Genomic DNA, 7,424 nt, shown 5'->3' on the forward strand with positions numbered 1-7,424 from the left:
TGCAATTTCTATGATTTCTTTTTCTTCATTGTGATCTATTCAACTTGTGCACAATGAATGTAAATAATTTGATATCATTATTTTCATTACTTAAGAATTTAATTCAAAATCTGAGAGGCGAGAGTTAAATATGCTATAGTTGAATAGACATAGATTTCAATATAGGACGAGAGTACCTATATGGTTTAGGTAGCTTTTAGGATTTCTATTCTCAATGCTTGCCTTATGTTTGGAATTTATCACAGAGATATAGAAGATTCACATATAGGTTTAGAGATTTATATATCTTAATAAGAATATAGATTGCTTTAGTAAATCTCATATCACAATAAGAGAAAGAATAATGGAAATTGTAATGATGAAATGGTAAAGTGGAGAGAGGATGAAATTAAATACCATAGGTTTTCATCCATTGGATTTATTTTGCTTTTATTTGTTTCTGTCTTTTGTTAATTGTTAGTTTTATCAATTCTTGTTTTTGTTCTTGATTATTCTTGAATTCAAGATTTATTAGCCAAATAGAATTAGGAAATTAATTATTGTTAGTTAATAAACAATCTCTGTGAGAAGATACTCTAGTTAACTCTATTATTACTTGTCTACGATTGTGTATACTTGTTCATTGAAATTATCACAATAAGTTTTTGGCGTCGTTGCCATGGATTGATTTATTGATGTCAAAATAATTAATTTTTGTTCTAATTTGGTTGTTTTTCTTTTTAGATTTCTAACTTGGTTTGTGTCTTAATCCTCTTATCATAGGTAGTTTTGGTTTATGCGACCAGGTTAACTAGCCGAGATATTACCGGTGAATCTTGAGATTGAGAGAACCTGTAGACAAAACTAGAAGAATAAGAGGTTGGAGGTAAGGATGGCTGCAAATAAAAGGGAATGCAATAAATAATGCCGCCAACAATGTCAAAGGGGCAGTGGCTACTCAGGTCCTTGCTGAATAAGGGACTAGAAGTTTAAGAGATTATGTACTCCTATCTGTTACGGGAGAGCATTCAGGCACTAGACACCCCACAGTTGCCGCTAACAATTTTGAGATCAAACCGGCGATACTACAAATGGTCCAGTCCACCGTTCTGTTTGGTGGATTTACCTACAGAAGATCCAAACATGCACATAGCTAATTTCTTGGAGCTGTGTGTAACTTTCAAGATGAATGGGGTGAGTGACGATGCTATCAGATTGAGGTTGTTCCCATTCTCACCGAGAGAAAGAGCCAAGAATTGGTTAAATTCTCTGCAAGCCAACTCTATAAACACTTGGGAGGAGCTAGCATAGAAGTTTCTCACAAAGTTCTTTCCTCTATCAAAGGCTGCGAGGTTGAGAGGAAAGATCAATAACTTCTTCAAGAATAATGGGAATCATTATATGATGCATGGGAGAGGTTTAAAGAATTGTTTAGAAAGTGTCCCCATCACAGCATTGAGAAGTTGATGTTGGTCCACAATTTCTATAATGGGTTGTGCACTACTGCATGCACCATCATAGATGTTGCAGCAGGAGGAGCCTTCATGGGAAAGAGTGCTAATGATGACTATGCATTGTTGGAAGAAATGACCATGAATAATGCTAATGGGTTGATGAGTGAGCTACTAGTAACATAAAAGTAGCCGGAGTTCATGAATTAGATGTTATCACAACACTAACTACTCAACTTGCCACTTTAACTAAGAAGTTGTAGAAAAACAATAATTTAGCTTAAGCAATGCAGATGCAGATGGTGTGTGAAAGGTGTGGAGGTTCTCATCAATTTGAGCAGTGTATGGCAGCAAGGTGAATAATGCTATCCCTATGGAGCAAGTGAATATGATGGGGAGTTTTATTACGCAAGCCAACAACCCTTTCTCCACCACTTACAACCCGGTGGAGGAATCACCCTAATTTTTCATAGAGAAATAATCAAGGCCTTCAACAAAAATTTCAACAGACCGTTTCTCAAGCTCCACCTCAAGAAATGTCACAACCACCCGTTTCTCAAGAGAAGACAAATAAATTACAAGTTGCATTATTGACTTTGACAAACTCCCACACTCAATTTATGACTGAAACTCGGTCATCTATCACAAATCTCAAAGTGCAAGTTGGTCAATTGGAAAATATGTTACAAAGTAGACCTCAAGGAAATTTTCCAAGTAATACTGTAACGACCCAAATTAGTGTGCCAGGAGGGCATAATTGGTTTATGTGTGAATTTATTGATTTAATGCATGATTACATGATGAGCATGCTTGTATGATTATATGTATATAAATGTGGTTAAATGTTATACTTGTGAGAACCACATTATTATGTGGGTAAATCTACAGCGGGCGACTTGAGGCGATCCTAGCGAGCTAGATAGCGGGAAAGTCACAGCGGGGCCTAATGTTTGACTTTGGACAAGTCAAGGCGTATTTCAGGTATCAGGTGGTTATTTAAATTACCGAGTTATGAAAATAAATAATTGGACATATATTTGAGGTTAAGAAGTCTAGGTGGGAATATTGGGGAATTTTACCATTTTTCCCTCGGGGACGTTTTCGGTACCCCGAGCTTTGGGATTAGCTTAATTTCCTAAGGATAGACTTAAGGAGCTACAGAATATAGTAGAACATAAAATAGACTGACTCTTTCCTCTTCCTCTCTTTCTCTCTCAAAGGAAAACATAGAACATAGGATTGTGGCTGGAATTCTGAAGATTAAAGCTGGGATTTAGAGGATTAGCTCAAGGATTGTCAAAGGAACTTAATCAAGGTTGAGGTAAGCATTGAATCCCATTTTCTATGGTTGAAATTCTATGATTTTGAGTGTGTTCTAAGAGGTTTTGGGTTTTTGGATTTGAAAATTAAATTGAGCTAGAACTTTGGAAGTTAGCCCAGAAAGCTCTTGGAGGATGGGTTCTGCAGTTGAGGTAAGCTCGAATTTAAGGTTAATGGCTGAGTTATAGTGTTTCCATGGCTGGGTTTTGTGTTCTTGAGTTAGAAAGTTTCAGTAATTGAAATAGGTTTTTGATGGGTTTCTAGTCTAGGTTTCAGCTGGGTTGTGTTGTTGGAATCTTGTGGGAAGTTTTGGGTAATTGAGTTGTGGAATTGTGGTTGTTTTGGGTGAGTCTGCATGAGGTTTAAGAGTAAAAAATGGAGGTTTTCCTGGGTTCAAAGGGGTCGGGCCACAGCATCGTTCTTGGTGAGTCGCGGCCCTTCGAAGCTGATGTGTGCTGAGGAAGGAGGGCGGGCCGCGGCATGGTCTGAGTAGGGTCGTGGCCCTTGTCTGTTTTTGGGCATTAGGAGGCTTCTGGTTGGGGCCATGCCGCGGCATGGGTGGCTAATGCCGCGACCCTTAAGAGCTTTTGGGATTTTGAGATTCTAGGCTTGGGAATTTAACCTAGGTTGCTCGGGATTGAATCTTTTACCATGTTTGGTGAAGTTCAATGATTCGGAGACTAGAACTTTGTCTAGAAGCTCTTTTAAGATTGTTGATGGTATCCTTTATCTTGGTTGTGACTAGGTGCTAAGCTAGGGCTCAGGGATCGGATCGCGCTCAAGGAGCATCGCTCGTAGCTAGTACACTTGGAAGCCAAAGGTAAGAAAACTGCACCCGGTTGTGTATTTGTAATGGGACTAAGGGTTCCCTAATATGTATGCTTTGAAAAGGATGGTATTATGCCATATTAACAGTAAACAAACGACCTAAGAGTGCCAAAGGTTACACTTGCGAACAGGGTGCGGCTCGGCCACTGGTAGCCGAGGACAGCTTATTATGCATTGAGCTCTGTTTAAGTGGGTCGGAGTCAGTGGGGTAAACAGAGGGTGCGGCATAAGTTGTCGGTCCTAGTTATTATGTGATTTTATTGTTATTAATGATTGGTTGCATCTTTGATTCCGATAACATGCTATGTGATTAATGTAGAATGTTAAGTGTTTGATCATGCTTATAGGAGTATACTCCTGTTATGATTGTCGGGATGTATATTATGTTTTCTTGCTGGGCCTTGGCTCATGGGTGCTACGTGGTGCAGGTAAAGGCAAGGGTAAACTTGATCAGCCCTAACTTGGAGAGCTCTGAGCGAAATGTACATGACCAGCTGCTCAGCCGCCACGGTTGAGAGGATAACAGGAACATAAGAGCTATAAATGTCTGTTTTTCCTTAGAGTGGCCGACGATAGTCTGTATTGTGGAAATTTTGTAAACAAACTTTTAAACACTGTTCCTTTTTGGGATCCCATATGTAAATCCGTTAAAATATGAGATGTATCTTTTGAGACCAAAACCATTTTAACCCTAGCACATTTATGGTTTAGTGACACGTTTTGACTAAATGACTTGATTAGCAAGTCCTGCACCTTTATAAGTACACAGTGTAGCAGTCCTGGCTATCCAGGGCGTTACAAATACTGAGGTGAATCCTAAGGAGAAGTGCAAGGTGATCTCCTTGAGGAGCGGTAAGGAGTTGGTAGAGCCAGTTGAGAAATCTAGTCTTCCATCAAAAATGGAGTCTGAAAAAAAGGAAAGGTGGAAGAAAATGTTACTGAGAACCTTGAGAAGAAGCAGTCACCATTTAGTTTTGAGTACCACATCAAAATCCCATATCCTCAGAGGCTGCAAAAGAAGATGTTTGACAAGCAATTTTCCAAATACTTCGATGTTTTTTTTGAAAATTTCACATTAACATTCCCTTTGCAGAAGCCTTAGAACAAATGCCGAGTTATGTGAAGTTCATGAAGGAAATCTTGTCGAAGAAAAGGAAACTAGAGGAATATGAGATGGTGACACTTACTGAGGAGTGTAGCGCAATAGTATAGGCAATGTGGTTTTTGAGAAAGAATTATGTGAATTAGGGGCAAGTGTGAATTTGATGCCTCTATCTATCTATAGACAATTGAAATTGGGAGAAGCTTGCCCTACTACAATGTCCTTACAATTGACGGATTGTTTAGTGAAGCACCCAAGAGGTATTGTTGAGGATGTATTGGTGAAAGTGGACAAATTCTTCTTTCCTGCAGACTTTATTATTATTCTTGACATGGAAGAAGATACTAATATCCGAATTATTCTTTGGAGACCATTTTTAGCCACTGGAAGGGCGCTAATTGATGTACAAAAAGGGAAATTGAAGCTGCCAGTAAACAATGAGGAGGTAACATTTAATTTTTTTGCTGCAACTAAAATTCCATCATGTTGTAGAGTGGATGTGATAACAGGAGGCGGTAGCAAGGTGGAAGTTATGAAGAGAAAGGTCATTGCTCAAGATGGTAGTCGAACAATGCATAATCGTGTGAAAATGTTCTTTGGAGGGAAAGCTCGAATGTTATATGAGCGATGGAAAGCTCCAAAGAGTTGCAACATCATAATACGTGATTTCACCTATGACACTATGGCTCTTAAGGATTTGACGGGTGGACTTGATTCGAGTTAAATTTGAAAATGAATTCAGTGTCTGGCTAAATGACGTTAACGACAATGCATTTGGAGGCATTCTAATCTTTTATTTGCAATTTTATTTATGTTTTTGATTATGAACACTTTAATTTTAGTATTATGAGTATTTATTTTTATATGTTTGGTTTTAATTTCTGCCGTTTAGTATTAAATTTGTAATGTTGAATCGTGAAAAATGTGAAAAAGAAAAAAATAAGTGAATAGAGCTGCGACACTTGCATGATGAGCCGCGACGCGATGCGTTCCAAATAGCCCTGAATATTAGAAATAAGGGAAGGACCGTAACAGAGATAAATTTGAGCTACGGCGCTACTTCAAGCCCGGGCAGAATGAATTATGGGCTAACCAAAAATTTTCTTTCCCCAATTTCGATTCACCATCTCAATCTGTATTATTTTAAGCAGTCTGAGGTGTCAGGTAAGTTTGTTTTCCTTAGATTTTATTTCAACATTGGGGACAATGTTTATGTTGAGTTTGGGGGAAGGGTTTTAGTGTTGTGTGTTTGTGTTTATGTTGGTTTGTTTTAGTTGTGTTTTGTCTAAGTTGTATGAAGTGTTACTTGAATCAAGTTGAAAATGATTGGCCATTGATATTATGATTGAATGATGTGCTGTATAAATTGAATGGGAATGAAGTTTAAAAAAAATATGTGTGCTTGGTTAAATACTTCTTTCTATTTTTACTTTGTCTACTTAAATAATTGAGAGCTTAATCATGATTTTTAATAAGTTTTATGTGATTGAATATTTTTTACGCTTGTTGAATTTTTAAACATAAAAATAAGAATGAAAATGTTGTTATCTTAGAACTTGTTTGCTTACTATTTGAGACAAAATCCTAGATGATGCATGGTTAGGAAGATGATTTAGGCAATTCTTTGGAACTATTGAGCCTTTCAAGCCAACCTTTATTATTTAATATCTAGTTACCCAATTTTGAGCCAAATATGATTCCTTTTATTGTTTGACACCAATTTTAAGCTTAGTTGAATCCTTAAAAAAATTTCCTTTTCTTTGATATACCATGAGCATATAAAAAGTTGTTGGGGGAATGAGTTGTATTGGGGATTTATATGTGGAAATTTGTATTAATAATAGAAGGACAACTGAGAGAGAAAAAAAATATTGAAAATGAACTACACTCCAAATTACAATATAAAGAAATAAGTTTGGGCGAGTGTAGTATCATTAGAAGAAAAATGAAATGAAAAAGAAAAAAAACCAGTTTATGAATTCTCTCTCAAAGTAAGAAAATTTGGGAAATTTTGGATTGTTTTGGTTTTGTAAGTTTGTCATAAGATTGTTTTGTTTAGTTTGTATGCTTATGGTATGTTTGAGCCTAAATGACTATTTCATCTACCTTTACCTAAGCACTTCAATTATAAGTTGTGAAAGTCCTATTGTCTACATTAGTGGAGATTAGTAAGTATAGCAAGCTTATGGGATAATGAGTGATTAATTGATTGTAATGAATTTTTTTTGGTGAGAATGAATTGATTCAAATGCATTTGATTTATTAATCATGATTTTGAGAGCTTTCATTTTTGTTTGGACTTAAGTGAATTGGAAGAATGTTTTGACTGAAATTTTGGATTATAAGTTGATTTTCATGAAGAGTATATAAGTTTGTTAGTCATCATAGCTTGAGGCTTAATTGTTGTTGTTGGCTAGATTCAGTGGTGTTTGTTGTAATGCCCTGGATAGCCAAGACCGTTACACTGTGTGTTTATAAAGGTGCAAGACTTGCTAATCAATTCATTTAGTTAGAAATGTGTTACTGAAACTGTAGTTGAACTAAGGTTAAAAGATTTTGGCCACAAAAGCTACATTTTATATAATCAAATATTCCTTTACATGGGATCCCAGAAGTAATAATGTTAAAAGACAGTTTACAAAATTTCAAGACAAAAGTACAGCCACTAGCCACTCTAAGGGCAAAACAGACATTTAGGCTTTTCCCGTCCTGTACCACTCCTCGGCTGTGGTGTCCGATTAGCT

General features: G+C 36.7%; 1 non-coding gene across 1 annotated transcript; it reads right to left on the reverse strand.

Moving 5' to 3' along the window:
• Nucleotides 1-1,329: 1,329 nt before the first annotated feature.
• On the reverse strand, nt 1,330-1,435 carry LOC133787518 (small nucleolar RNA R71). Its single transcript, XR_009872535.1, has one exon. It is a non-coding gene; the product is annotated as a small nucleolar RNA R71 (small nucleolar RNA).
• Nucleotides 1,436-7,424: the final 5,989 nt, after the last annotated feature.

Source organism: Humulus lupulus, chromosome 6, assembly GCF_963169125.1.
Source record: "Humulus lupulus chromosome 6, drHumLupu1.1, whole genome shotgun sequence".
In the NCBI taxonomy this organism is placed as follows: domain Eukaryota; kingdom Viridiplantae; phylum Streptophyta; class Magnoliopsida; order Rosales; family Cannabaceae; genus Humulus; species Humulus lupulus.